Raw genomic sequence first — 14,661 nt, 5'->3', positions numbered from 1 at the left:
TTTAACTAAATCCCAGGTACCTTCATTATTGATGGAAGTTATATAGCTGTATCACACACTTTTTAAGCACTCTTTAACTAGTAAAAGTATTCACAAAGGTCCTAAAGCAGAAGCTATTTTTTTATGTTCTAACAGTAAAATTAATCTGGTCCTGGAGTAACAGTATCTCATTTTATCATTCATCACACTGTGATAAATCCTAAATTTCTGTAAGAGTCATTTTTAAGTGGAGTAAACAAAAGTGGTTTTAAACTCATTTCCTGAGACCCCTTCCAGAGTCAGTTTACAATGCTATTGTCCATCAGTGCTAACCAAATGTGCAGGAACTTATCTGGGGGAAAAAATAAAGAAAATTGGGGGGGGGGGGGAAGTGTTTTGGGTAAACATCAGAGGAGAGGCCAACAAAGCAGATATCCTGGTGGGACTGTGTTACAGCCTACCCAACCAGAATGAAGAGACTGATGAAATATTCTCTGAAGGACTGGGAGAAATCTCACAATCACTGGCCCTTGGTTCTCATGTGGAACTTCAATTTACCAGGTATCTGCTGGAAACAAAATACAGCAGAGGGGAAACAGGACTTGCAAGGATGGCATGAGGTCCTGCAGGGAGAAATTTAGGAGGGCCCAAGCCCAACTAAAACTTAACCTGGCTACTGCAACAGTACGATAGTACAAAAAAAAATACAAAAATTATTTTATAAATACAATAGCAACAAAAGGAGGGTTAAATCTCCATCCTCACTGGATGCAGGGGAAAATAATAGTGAGAAAGGATGAGGAAAAGGCTGAGGTACTTAGTGCTGTCTTCGCCCCAGTCTTCGGTAGCAAGACCAGGTGTCCCCAGGGTACCCAGCCCTGAGCTGGAAGAGAGGGAGAGGGAGCAGAAAGAACACCCACAACCCAGAAGAAGATGCTCATTGAGTGACCTGCTGTGCCTCTCAGACACACACAGGTCTGCAGGGCTGGCTGGGATTCACCTGAGGGTGCTGAGCAAGCTGCTGAAAGAGCCTACAGAGCCACTTCCAGTCACTTACCAGCAGTCCTGGCTAATTAGGGAGGTCCCAGTTGGCTCCGATCTAGAAACAGAGAGGGAAGGATGATCTGACCTGATCTCCTCTGACAAGGTGACCCACTTTTTGCATCAGGCAAAGGCTTTGGATATTGTTTACCTGGACTTTCAGTAAAACTTAATCTTTTTCCAAAGGCTTCACCTGGAGAAACTGGCTGCTCCTGGCTTGGACATGTGCATTCTTTGCTGCATAAAATAAATGGCTGGGTGGACAGGCCCAGAGGGTTGTGAATGGAGTGGCTGAGGGAGCTGGGAAAGGAGCTCAGCCTGGAGAAAATGAGGCTCAGGGGGGACCTTCTGGCTCTCCACAACTCCTTGACAGGAGGGTGCAGTCAGGTGAGGGTTGGGCTCTGCTCCCAGGGAACAAGGGACAGGACAAGGGTAAATAGCCTCAAGCTGTGCCAGCAGAGGTTTAGATTGGATATTGGGAAAAAAAATTCTTTGCTAAAACCATGGTCAAGCACTGGAAAAGGCTACCCAGGGCAGTGGTGGAATCACCAACCCTGGAGGTATGTAAAGACATGTGGATGAGGTTAGTGGTGAACTTGGCAGTGTGAGGCTAATGGTTGGACCCTTGAAGGTCTTTTCCAACCTTAACAATTCCATGATTTCAAACTAAGTACAACTTTTCTTCAATCTACAGTTGATCAGGCCAAGATACTGATTTTTTACTGTGACAGCTTATGAGCTAAAAGCAAGCTGACCATGGCATGTGCATCATGTGGAAACCTCTTCAGAAACTCACTGTTAAGACTATTTCAGAAGCTGCACCCCATGGAAAGTCCTTTTTAAAAGCATAGCTGGCAAAAGCATGCCAAAATATTTTGCTTTCCATCTAAATCTACACTAAATCCAATCCTCAGAGACAGGATTTCCACTTTATTTCTCTCTATACACACACACTAAGCTCAAGAACGGTAACATAGTAAAGTGTTGTTAAAGTTTTGAAAAAAGCAAGCCTAGCACAAAGAACTTGACTGTAGGTCTCTTTTCCTCAGAAATTTAAAAAAATCCCAAACATCACTGTGTTCTGCAGTAAATAAAAGATGTTTAAGCAAAACCATACATATTTAATATAAATGGATACTAAAACAAATTCAAAGTAAAGCAATTCCATCTTTCTCCAAGTCTACCTCAAGATAAAATAAATCAATTCTAGCAGTGGGTTCTGGCAAAGTATTTAATGAGGAATGAAGAACTACAAGTTTTGGCAACAATACATAAAATATTGGATAGCTTTTACCTGCATTCACTTTATTCAGAAACCTTAAGGAGACACAGAATGAACATTAAGGAAACACAGAATGAATTTATAATATTTAGTACATTATTTAGTACATTTATTTATTTACAATCTAACCAAAGTTTAGAAAGCAAAACCATTTCTAAACCTTTGGACATTCTGTATTTTGAATCTTCAAATTTTTTTGTGGGATTACTTCACTTGAATATAAACACCTGGGAAGGAAACAAAAATTACTTCTGAGCTTCTAATTTTAAGGCTTGTAGGGTTGTTACAAAGAATCCTTTCATAATCTTGTATATTGAAATCAAATTGCTTATGAATTGATGCAATGGATTGTTAGTTTCTGCTTCCCAGACGAAGGGGGTTTGTTCAGCTGGGTTTTTAAATGTTAAACTACTTCCAGGGCTAGGTTAAGCAACCTGTTTCGCTGTAGGAGATTATATTCACTTTTTGTGAGTATGGTTATTAACTGATGAAGCACCTCTAAACCTGCTCACCTTCTTCCAGATTTCTTCTGCCTTCAGCCAATGTGCCCAAAGAACATGTGCAACAGCAAGGATGTCTACAGCAGTGATTTTCTTGAAGAGTCCACAGCTTAGAGCAAGCATCCGTTGCAGCTCATATTTATTCACCTCTCCCACAGGTGCATCTGCTCCCCAGACTGTTCACAGAATAGGACAGTTCCAGCTACAAGGGACTTGCAGCAATCATCTGGTCCAACAGCCTGAGCCCTCACCAGAAGTCAGAGCACATTAGGAAGGGAATTGTCCAAGTGCCTCTGAGACACGGACACGCCTGGGGCACCGGCCACCTCTCTGGAAGCCTCCCCCCCTGCCTGGCCACCCTCATGGAGGGGACCCCTCAGCCTCCCTCTCTCCAAACTGCACAAACCCAAAAGTCCTTGCCTGCTCCTCACAGGACATGCCTTCCATTGTACCCATACTGAGGTATGGAATCTCCACTCCATTTTCATACTCACTGTCACTTGAAGGGGATGACTGCAACTGGTGAATTTTCACCTACTCAGATCAAAAGATGTGGTGCCTTGGTGTGGCTGTGCTGCCACACGAGAGCTCTCAAGAATGCAGTGGTTCACAGCCGGAGTACAATTCTCCAGCAGGTACAAAAGCTGAAACACAATCAGCCAGCATGCTCAAACACTGATAGCAATGCCCCCGTGAACTGCTTTTCTAGAAATAACACAGCACATTAAATCCCTTTTTAAGTCCTTTGTTGAAGGAAAAGCAACAGCTCTAGTAATAGATCCAAGGCTACAGCCTTGAAATCACTAGTTTTCACACTGGAATAATTTGAGTTTGGATGTTTTGCACCTCAAGATGTGCTTGCACACCTTAAATCCTTCATTTCCAAAGAAATCAAGTTTTAAATACTGTCAGCCCTTAGTGCCAGATTCCAACTGTACTCTTCCAAGCAACCTACCCTCCAGCAGAGACTGCTTTGCCCTGTACACATCTGCTACAGCCTCATAACCCAGAGGAAAGTTGAATAGAAGCAGAAGTCTCAATTTGGAACCACCCCTACTAGCAGCATAAATTATTTTAATTACTTTTCCCAAAAGCAAACAAACGGTCCCAACCATTACTGTTGCACAGTCACCTAAAATCAGTTTATATATGTGCACAAAAATTTGCCATCTTTTCCAGGACTGCACTAAAATGAGAGGAATATTGCTGAAGTCTATGGAAGAATGGGTCAAGATCTGACTTATGTTTCACTGCAAGTGAAAACTTGCCTGACTAGTTAATATTTGAGTATTATGATGCCATATGTTATCGGATAAGGAGGTTCAAATTTGTTTTTTTAATCAAGGAAACTGCTGAATAGGTGAAAACTCTACATTCTAAAACTTACACAGTTGTTCATGGGAACCCTAAAAATCAGAATTTAGCCCTGTATCATTTTCACTAAGTGGAGGTTTTTAAAGACCTCAGAGTTTCACAAACTCCCTGAGATTTTAGATCTTCTTTTTTTGTACTAAATAAGCACTATAGTTTAGACATACTTGATTTTCTAAAAAAGAGAAGTCTTGCAAATACAACCGAAGACATATTTTAAGCTAAAGCCATTTCCAAATTCTTCTCTGAAAGACATACAAAACTGGAATTTTTATCACTCCAATGACAAATAGAAAAACCTGCTTTTCTTTCGTAGGCATTAGATAGGTATGACAAACATTTCTCTTTCTGAGGATCCGAAATGGCTTTATAGGTATTATGCCCATTCCTGTAGCTCTAATTCAAAGGATGGGAAAGTTTGCTAGGCAGTGTCTGTTACAAGGTGATCACAGGAAATTTTAGCCTCATGTGTGCCAACCAACTTAAGGCAGACACAGATGTCACATAAAGCTGCTGGAAAACTGCAGAAGAATTCTACAAAAATTACATCCCTAAAAACCTCTTGAGGAACATCCACTGCAACTTGTGCACATAAGTAAAAAACTTAATTCACTTTTTTCTTAATTCAGAAAGTCCTCTGTGATTACTTAGAAAGAAATTTATGGGTACGTAATTCTGTTTCTCCAACCACTCCCTAGAATGGGATTTACATTTTTAATGGTTTAACTGAAAGAGTGGACAGAACTCCCACGAATCATTTCAGTCACACCTAAAATAAATCTGCCAACTGAACAATGAAAAGGAAAAAAGCCTGCTACGTCAGAAAAGCAAAATTCTTCACACTGGTCAATCCCAAACTTCTCAGGACAAAGTAATACAAATCCTACTGTATGCTAAGAAAGTTTAGATAATAGAATTCTACATTAAGAAAATGACAAATCATTTTTATCTGTAAAAATAGTACCACTTCTGGAGACTCAGGTGTGGAGAGCAGGTGCCTTTGCTTAAGGGATGCAAAGTGACGAGGGAATATTAGGATTGCAAGATGCCTTATCAGAAAAGATAAACCCAACCCTCAAATTTAAGGTATTTATTTTTATTAACACCAGCAGGGGTTATTTCCACATAAATCTAAAGCCTTTAGAAGTATGAGATAGAAAAAGGAAAAACAACTCCTGCACTTTGAATTTCTGATGCATTCTCTCATTTATAAGTAACAAAGTAATGAAGCTAACAGATGTTAAAATAGTTTCTGAAAATCACCTTGAAACACTTTTTAGATGATCTGCCACTACACTGCACTTAAGGGTAGATTTAGTCCACTTAACTTAAAATTTAGACTGTGTAGCCTGAGACTTGTAGTGTACTGGGGGGAAAGCCCTACAGAAAAAAAACCAGCTGAAAAAGTTCTGAGTATCAAGACTGGTTTAACAAGAATTTTTCGCCTTCATTATTATGACCAAATTAGTTTTCCATGAGCAGAAAGAACTTTCCTGTAAGGGCACTCGAGCATGAAGCACTGCACAGATGAACAGCAGCAGATTACACCACACACGAGGGTACCGGGCCCTGCACACACAAACCACACCTCATGTACCTGCACATGGGCAGGAAGGGGCTGTGGATTTTACTTTTAAGGACTCACAAAAAGTGTGCTTCCATCAAACCTCAAACTTTTTTCCATTCGGTGTTGCAAGCTTTCCTGGAAGCTGGGTTTTCAGCAGGAACCCAGCCAAGTGTTCAGACAGACACTGCACTTAGATATCTGTCTCAGCAGCTCTGTAAAGATGTGGGGAATTATTGCCCTTAAGATTGCGATCCACTTGTTCCTCTGGACCAGAAATAGGCTTCATAGCATAACTGCATTTTGGCACCTCTAAACCTGTGTGGCTGTCATCAGCCTGACAGCACAGAAGCAGCTAACAGTGCCTAGACAGCCAGTACTCTTCACCAAGCTCTGGCAGTAGTTGTCTCACTTGGAAAGAGATGTGAAGGAGCTGGCCACAACAGCCCATGATGTTCAAAGACATGCAGAAAACAGTCAAGGAGCTCCTAATTAAGTGCAGAAGGACTGAAACTGCACTGAGAGTTCTAGTGAGGCATGGTCTGACCACTGTGCCTCCAAATCCTCGTGAAGGTTTATGTGTGAACGTGACAGAAGCCAATGTGTCACCTGGTATGCTCAGTTTTCAACCATTCCAGGTAGAATCAAACTGGTAGGAAGCCTTAAACTGAATTATAGCAATAGTCTGAGAAAGATTTGGATAAAAACAAATCCAAAGGTGACAGACCCTATTTTAATGCCAGCTGTCCTAATCTGGTGTGTACATGACCCACCCACCCCCTCAGCTGAGCTACAGTAAAACATCACCTCAGCTTCAATGTGCCAGACTAACAGCAGAAAGCATTACTGGTGGAACTACTCACAAAGACACATTGAGCCACAGAGCACATAAATTTATCTCTTGTATTTAATTGTCTTCCTTTCAAAATACTCTTAAGACATTTTAAGAGGCTCTGAAAAAAAGGTTCTGGGATTATCTACCCTTCATTCAGCATCCAAGCATCACCTGATTGAACGCTACTGTGATTTTCTTCTTTCAGATCCTACCAGCATGAGGATCGCTACTGCACTCAACAGACACTGTCTGCCCTGCAGTCTGTGTTTGAGGAAGGTCAGCAGCCTGCTTCCAGTATTAGGGAGTGAGAAACTGAGAGCCCCTGAAGGAAAAACAAGGAAGTAATTACGACACTAGCATCAACATTACTTTTAGACATTCAAGCCATGGATGTGGAGGCACTCAGAACATGGTCATACATTTAAAAAATATATAGGGAAGAGCAATTTCTGAAGAGCAGAAAGGCAAACAGCCAGGAAGTGCTGAGAACAAAAACTATTAAGCAGGTCCACTGAAACAGGTGTTCAAGCACTGTGACAAAAACTACCCGAAGTTCCTCTAAAATGCTGCAGTAAGGTGGCAAAAGATGCATTCACGGTGTGCAATTGATAGGCAAAAAGAATTGCTAACATAGGAAAGAAAAACTGCTTATGAGAAATACTAGTCTCCTGACAAGAACCAAAGCTGCAGAGAGAGTTCATCATGACAATATCCCAGAGCAGAAGGGTGGGGTCAGGTGCTGAGGTACCAAGAGGACACAATCAGCCCTATTTATTACACATATCAGAAGCCTCAAACTCCTAATTAAAGACCAGATTTATAGAAAGTGGTTTAGATGCCTGAAGATTCAGAGAGATTTTCAGGAATACTTCAACACCTAACTCCATTTATAGTAACAGATACTAGGCACCCATGCACCTCTGAAAAATCAGACAGGGTATTTCACAATTGAAAGATTCTGGACAGTGTTTGAAAACTTGGCCACGTACAGTTTGACCTTGGGAGCAAAAGAGCAAAGAACTCATAGCCAGGATTTCCAAACCTCTGGGCTAGAGAACTACTCCAAGGGTTCTCCCGTTGACAGGGACGCCAGTTTTGTGGTGCGGGGAAGGAAGGTGCAGGGAAGGAAGGCAGGCCCCTGCTACTCCTCTAAACTACTTCTGAACTCCCCTTTTGCAGCAACCCTTGTCACATCACTAAGGACATCACCAGCATCACACACAAGTGTGAGCGCTGTGGCACAGGGACGGCTCAGAGGGGTCAGGCAGGTGAGGGGGCAGGTGGAGGCAGGTGAGGGCAGATGAAGGTGTGTGAGCTGCAGTACAGGAGGGCTTAGAGGAGGAGTCAGGCAGGTGGAGGCAGGAGAAGGTAGGTGCAGGGAGGTGGAGGCACGAGAAGGCAGGTGAAGGCATGTGGAAGCAGGTGGAGCCGGACCTCGCAGGGCCATCCCAGCAGCCACGCTCCGGCCGGGCTCTGCCGCCCGCTCGGCCAGCGGGGCTCCTGGCTGTGACCCGGGCGGGCAGGGCCGTGATCCCGGCAGGCAGGGCTATGACCGGGGCTGGCACGGCTGTGATCCAGCCGGGACCAGCGCCCGCTCCGACCGGCCTGCCCCGGCCCGTCCCCGCTCCCCGCCCGCCGGCGCGGCCTCACCCGGATGTGGATCCGGCCGCCCCCCCACCCCCGCGGCCGAGGTCACCTTGATGCCTCCGAGCTGGATCGTCTGTCCGCAGGCTGCGTTGTCTCACCTTTTGTAAACGCAACTGATGGCGTCAGATAACTTCTACTATAAGAGTTGCTTAATGAAGGAAAGAGCCTTGTGTTTCGAGCAGTGCGTAAGATTACATCACCCGGATAAATATGTATTAGGTAGGCGGAGAGGATTAGATAGGCGGGTCCATGTGGGTTTAGCTATATAAAAGATGCAAGTTATTACCACCCGAGCGTGGTTTTCAGAAAGCTTCGCTGCTGTGCGCTCTTTAGAGAATAAAGAGTATTTATTCTGTAAACTTTCTAAGCTACTCTCTCTGTGTTTAGGGAGCTCCTAAGGTTGGGAATAGTGCCCGCAGCGCCGGGAGCTGCTGCTGCTCATCCCGGCCGGGCTCCGGGCCGCCCCCGCCGCTCCCTGTCCCTGCCGGGCAGCCACTGGAGTCACCGCTGGAGTCACCGCTGGAATCGCGGCTGGCATCACCCCCGGCGCCGGTGTCGGAGCAGCCCCGGCCCTGGATGGAGCCTCTGGCCCTTGGCCTTTGGTTCCCGGCCAGTGGTTGCTCACCCAGCCCGACCGTAGCTCGGTGCGTGGCAGAGCAGCAGCGGCGTCCCTTCAGTGTCATCCCAGAATCACAGAATCCTGAGGGCTGGAAGGGACCTCTGGAAATCATCCAGTGCAACCTCCCTGCCAAGGCAGGGTCACGCAGAGCAGGTGACAGCGGTGGGTTTGGAATGTCTCCAGAGAGGGAGAATCCACACCCTTCCCGGGCAGCTGTTCCAGTGCTCTGCCACTCTCAATGTAAAGAAGTTCTTCCTCATGTTGAAATGAAGCTTGTTAGGTTTTAGCTTTGGCCTTTGCTCCTCATACTGTCAATGGGTACCACTGGAAGGAGTCTGGTCCCTCCTCTTGGCACTCCTTTGAGATATTTATCTGCATTAATGAGATCCCCTCTCAGTCCTGTCTTCTCCAGAATAAACAGGCCCAGCTCCCGCACTCCCTCCTCATCAGGGATGTACTCCACACTCATCATCGTTGTGGCCCTTCTCCAGTAGCCCCTTGTCTTTCTTGTGCTAAGAAGTATCAAAATGAATCAGGAACTGGCAGGACAGTGAGGATCACACCAGCCCTGGGAGAGATAAGCCTTTGTGCCATTCTCTGAGAGGACATGGCATAAAGAGGCCAAAGTAAGGGCAAGCAGCCAAGTTGTGAACAACACGCTGTGATGAACTGGGAAAACAACAGGTTAATTTCACTGCTGAACCGCTTTTGTGAACAGGACAGTGTCAGTATCTAATAGATAGATACTTAATGAACAGTACATTGAAAGTCACAGAATGAAAAAGATGTAACATTATGGCGCTGGAACAGGACCTTGCAGTGGTTTTCCTATTCCATACTACATGAAGAAATGTAAGATCACAGAATCACAGACTGGTTTGGCTTGCAAAGGACCTTAAAGCTCATCCAGTTCCACCCCTGCCCTGGGTGGGGACACCTTCCACTATCCCAGGTTGTTCCAAGCCCTGTCCACCCTGGCCTTGGACACTTCCCAGGGATGGGCAGCCACAGCTTCTCTGGGCAGCCTGTGCCAGGGCCTCACCAAGATATTATTAAGAAATGAAAATGATGGTGTAGGTTATGTGTTGCATTATACCTGACTGCAGCATTCCTGAAGGTAGCTATGGAACATGATTTTGGGGGGAGGTAAATAACATACACCTTTATCACTCTTCTTCCAATATATGCCATAAAAAAAAAAAAACAACTTGTGCCTGTGTGCCTGAGCACTATAAAATTTGACAGTTTGATGGAAGTTTCTGAAACATTCATACTCGGGAGACAAAAACAATAATTAAGGGCTTGTTTTCTGCATTGATTAATCTTCTTCTGCGGTATTATCCCAGCTAAAGACTATTATGTCAGTCAGATGGTAGAATTTCCTCTTGGATGTAAAAGGGGAAAAAATATCTCCCTAAAAATACCTTCTCAATATTCTATAATAATGTTGGTGCATTCAATAGTTTCTATAAATTTTTAGTCAGTAGTTATTTGGCTGGTTTCTGTAATGCTAAAAGTGAATGTTGAGATTCTCAGAACTTCAGGAGGTTCTTTCCCAGGATGGTGTTCAAACCTGCTCTGAGGTCTGGAGTGCCTACTCCTGTTTTGTCAATAAACTGAAGATTTCCCTTTTTTTTAGTATCGAGATATTATTCTCTTTGTACAGATTAATGTAAATTTGGATTACTGAAGGCAGTAATCCTTAAGTATGTTACGTTTATCATCAATGTGTTCTTGTATTGCATCTCTGTAAAATATTCCTTTTCTGGTTTAGAATTTGCTATACTGTTTTGCAGAAGGAATAAGGGTTTTCTGGGCAAAAAGCCAAGAAAAGTAGCTCTTACCAAGCTAAATTAGATAATTACAATTTCACTGTGACTTTAAAGCGCAGCTGTGTCTTTTGGGTTGTGAGAATTAGTATTTAGTACACTTAGCTTTACACTTTTCTTCTTATCTAAAGGAAAATGTCCCCTCAAAGTGCAGACTCCTCTAATTAGCTCATTTTCTCCATTTTGAAATTCAGTAGAAGGAATTGTATTCCTTATTACAATCTATTATTATTATTCCTGAGTTTAATGTTTTATAACGGCCATTATCTGATTTCTCTTATTTTTTTCCCATGTCTGAATTTGGAAGATGAGAAAAATAAAAGCACTTTTGTTTTGATTTTCCACTGAAGCAGGTGCATTAATTTTGTATCTTCTATCCTTAATTTGTATACCAGCAGCACAAGAGGAAAGTGTGCTTAGTATACTAGAACTGTTCCAAAAATGAATTAAATTATTAAGGGGTTTTTTATGTATGATTATGTTTAGCTTGTCCAAAAATCCATTTCAACATCTTTTCCACACAATTTAGATTTTTGTAACACAGGTCTTTGTCTCTGGTTGGGGTTTTTTGTTTATTTGTTTACTGGGTTTTTTAAAGGCTGTAATTTTTGAAATATCTGTATTTTTGGTTTCCTTGGGGTCTGATGTGGTTTTGTTTTGATGATCATCTTCCTATCTTCCCTACTGAGTTGGCACACTGTAGCCCTGGAAATAAGCTGCTGGTGGTGAATCTACTTTGAATTTGACTTCATCTGACCCGTCTCAAGGCACCCATGAGCTCACTTTGAAAATCTCCCTGGATAATGTTCCTTATATTCTAGCAGTATTTCCTGTTGTAGTGCGCCCTCAGGAAACAGGGCCAAAATTTTCTTACTGTCCAGCACTGCATTTCATTGAATACCCCAATTTGGTCAGACCATCAGTATAAATTTTTGGCATTTTTTCCAAAGCAGCATTGATTCTTGACAGCCACTGTATTTTGGGAAACTGAAGGATGAAGAAGCAAAATGTAAACAAGAAAATCTATTTGTCTCAGTCTCAGACTCATTCCTTGAAGTGGACAATTTAATAAGTGCAAATTCAGCAAGCAAAGAAAAAATCAAGAGGAGGAAACACATTTCAAACTGTACACTGATTACAGCTTTTAAAAAGAATCAGGAAGAAAAAGCTGTATGGGAGGCTTGTATGATTGAATGTAGTAAATAGCAAAAGGTTGATTGTTTATATTTTTTAGATGTACTCAGCTTTAAACTATGTCCCTCTCTAGAGCTTTATGAAATATGAAAAAGGCCTTTCATAATACTGAAAAACAGAAGGTCCAGTATAATTGCGCCCAGAATAGTTTGAACCAATCTAAGACCAAAAGACATCTTAATTTGGGCTGAATGTTATTGTTTTGTCTCCTAGAGAGCAAAGTTTATAGAGATTCCTGTCAGTTCTGGAACTTTTTTTTTTAATTCATTCAGCCTTACATGGTAACACTGGGTGGTTATAAATAGGTGGGTGATACCCCCCTTCATATGAGCATTTTTGTGTGGTTTGAAGCCAGTCATATTTGTGGGTCTTCCAAAGGAAACAATGTTTGTAATGCTGTTGGACTGGAGGCTTTTTTTAACATCCTGGTAGAGAAATAAGCAAAACTGCTGAACAAGCATGATTTATAAAGTGCTTATGGATTGATTTACCACTGTTAAATGCCATCATTAACCTACCAGGCAGACTTCCTTACTGAGGCTAGTTGGTGATAAAACACAACAAAATGAAGTACTTTCTTTTCTTACCCCAAGGCAAATGGAGACATTGGGGTGTGGGACAGTGAGATTCTTTATATGAAAGGTAACCACTATTTTTTTTTTAAATAGAGCCAAGGCTTAGGGAATCTAAAGTCTATATGATCCATTGTTTGGTGATCAACAGGGAAGAACGGACCAAGTTCACCTTGTTGCCAAGCTACCATTTCCAAGAGAAGAACCAACATAGTCTCTCATTCTTGTGGTCGCTATTAGGAGAAGGTCCAGTCAGTTTGAAAGGGCAGGAGAAGAAAATGCTGTGTTAACCATGAAAGTAGCCATCATGTGTAGGATAATTTAGGCTGTTTCATCAGCTTAAATCTCTGATTTCTACCCTATTGAGGTACCTGCCTACTTCAGTCCTCACAATTGGCCATAAAGCAAAAAGGGTATTTGTTGCTAGACCACAGTCCACCTTAGAAAAATTCTGCCACCCTTTTCTCACCACTGAAAAACCCACAGTCAAGGAATACTATACTTGTTTGCCTGTTAGGGTTTCATAGGAAAAAAACATGGTATAGAAATAATTGTCATTTCCTTTCAAGAAAATTTACTAAATGTAGACATTTAAAACTCCTGATATTAAACAAAAACCACTGTAATGATTATCGTCTGCCTATTATGATCTGTTTCTCCTTTTGGATGACAGTAGCAGAACCAAGAGGCCACATTCTGAAGTGGGTTTTTTCCCATTTATAGAATCTGTTTATTGGCAGAAATGCTAAGGTTTCTGCAGCTTCACCAAGAACCATTCTGGTAACATGTTGTACTGTACCTGCCATCTCGAGTCATGCAGTCCTGTCCTTGCAGTCAATTGGTAGTATCTGCCTAACTAATCTTCTCTAATTATTGCAGCTTTTGTGCATCTAAACAGACACCGTACTAGGTGGCTTGGTGTTTTTCTGAGTTGGGTGGTTTTTTTTAAATATTTGATCCTGCTGGCTTTTTAAATCCAGTGGAAGTACTTTTGAGTTTGTAATCAGTGATCTGTTTTTCAGCTACCTTTTTTCCTGGTTTAATTGATTTATATGTTAAGTGCATTTGTATAAGCAGCAATGCTACACTGGAGACATCTTTATGAAATCATGTTAAAAGGTTTAAGACAGATTTTTGATTCAAAAGCACAACTCTTTTTAAATCAGCTTTTGCTTACATCTGCAAGAGCACTTTATGAACGGTGCTCTTGCTTCAAGTAGTATTTTCCTATAATATTTTAGTTTCCCTTGTTTAATGTTAAAATAAATAAATATTTGAGTTCACAGAAATTTTAGACTAAACAATATTGCACAAAGAAATCACCTAGTTAATCACGGAAAAACTGCACAAGTGCTGGGAGAATAGTTTAGCTGTGAGGGAAATATCCAAGTAGTCCTTTTTAAAGCCATTATGAGCATACTTGGGGCCCTTAAAATCAGCCAAACCTCCCCAGCGAGAACTAGGGCTGGATTCTTCAGCTGGCAGCTAATGTACACGCATTTTGTGGGCATTTGAAAGGGGTGGACAAACAAGGTCCATATATTCTCTCAACACCAAGGGTAAGAACTCTGAACTTTACCCAACAGAAATAGTTTTGGAGGACAAAAGTATTGCCACTTGAAAGCAATTCTATTTTCACACTTGGCTTTTTTAGAGCTGCAGTATTCAAGGCTTCTATGGATCACTCTGAAACATAATTTTATTTATAACAAAATCAGTGTCTTTTCCACAGTGTTCTGAAATACATGGAGTTAAGCATATGTTGTAGTCTAATGCCCAGTAGCAGTGAAATTCAATGGGCCACAAGTTTTCCTAAAGCTTTTGGTCCTCTTTCTAAGTTTTTGCTGTGTTGTTGTTTTTCTGCATTTATTTTAATTTTTAATACATACTTGACAAGCAAATGACAGGCTTTGCAGCACTGCTGGATTTATCCCATCGACGCAGTTTTGTGGAGACCCAAGAACTCAAGAAATAAGAGAGAGTTAAATCATGCCACTTCCTTACATTTAGTACCTCTACTCAGAGTACCAATATTTGAAAGATAGAGCTTGATCATAAGAATTTTAGTTGTTTATTACTATTTTGCTAAAATTCCTGAGAAATTTATAGTAGTAAGTTTGCTGTGTTAATAGTAATGACTTGATATGGACATTAGGAAGTCATGCAGTCAGTCCTGAACTTCCCTTAAGCAGGAACTAACACAGTTCCCTCTAAGCTATGGAAATCCA

General features: G+C 41.9%; 1 protein-coding gene across 2 annotated transcripts in view; it reads right to left on the bottom strand.

The window, feature by feature from the left end:
* Positions 1-8,405, bottom strand: part of CCDC91 (coiled-coil domain containing 91) — a 117,260-nt gene extending 108,855 nt beyond the window's left edge. Inside the window, exon 1 of one of the 2 annotated variants that reach the window (XM_082279567.1) lies at positions 8,318-8,405. The gene's annotated coding sequence lies outside the window, so the exon portion shown is untranslated. Of the gene's footprint in view, positions 1-8,268 lie in introns of both variants that reach the window. The other variant, XM_082279566.1, reaches the window with a different exon arrangement.
* Positions 8,406-14,661: the final 6,256 nt, after the last annotated feature.

The sequence above is a fragment of the Coloeus monedula genome (genome assembly GCF_965178545.1).
Source record: "Coloeus monedula genome assembly, chromosome: 4".
NCBI classification, from domain to species: Eukaryota; Metazoa; Chordata; class Aves; order Passeriformes; family Corvidae; genus Coloeus; species Coloeus monedula.
The sequence above is the reverse complement of the archived record's forward strand: the minus strand, read 5'-3'. Positions and strand labels throughout refer to the sequence as shown.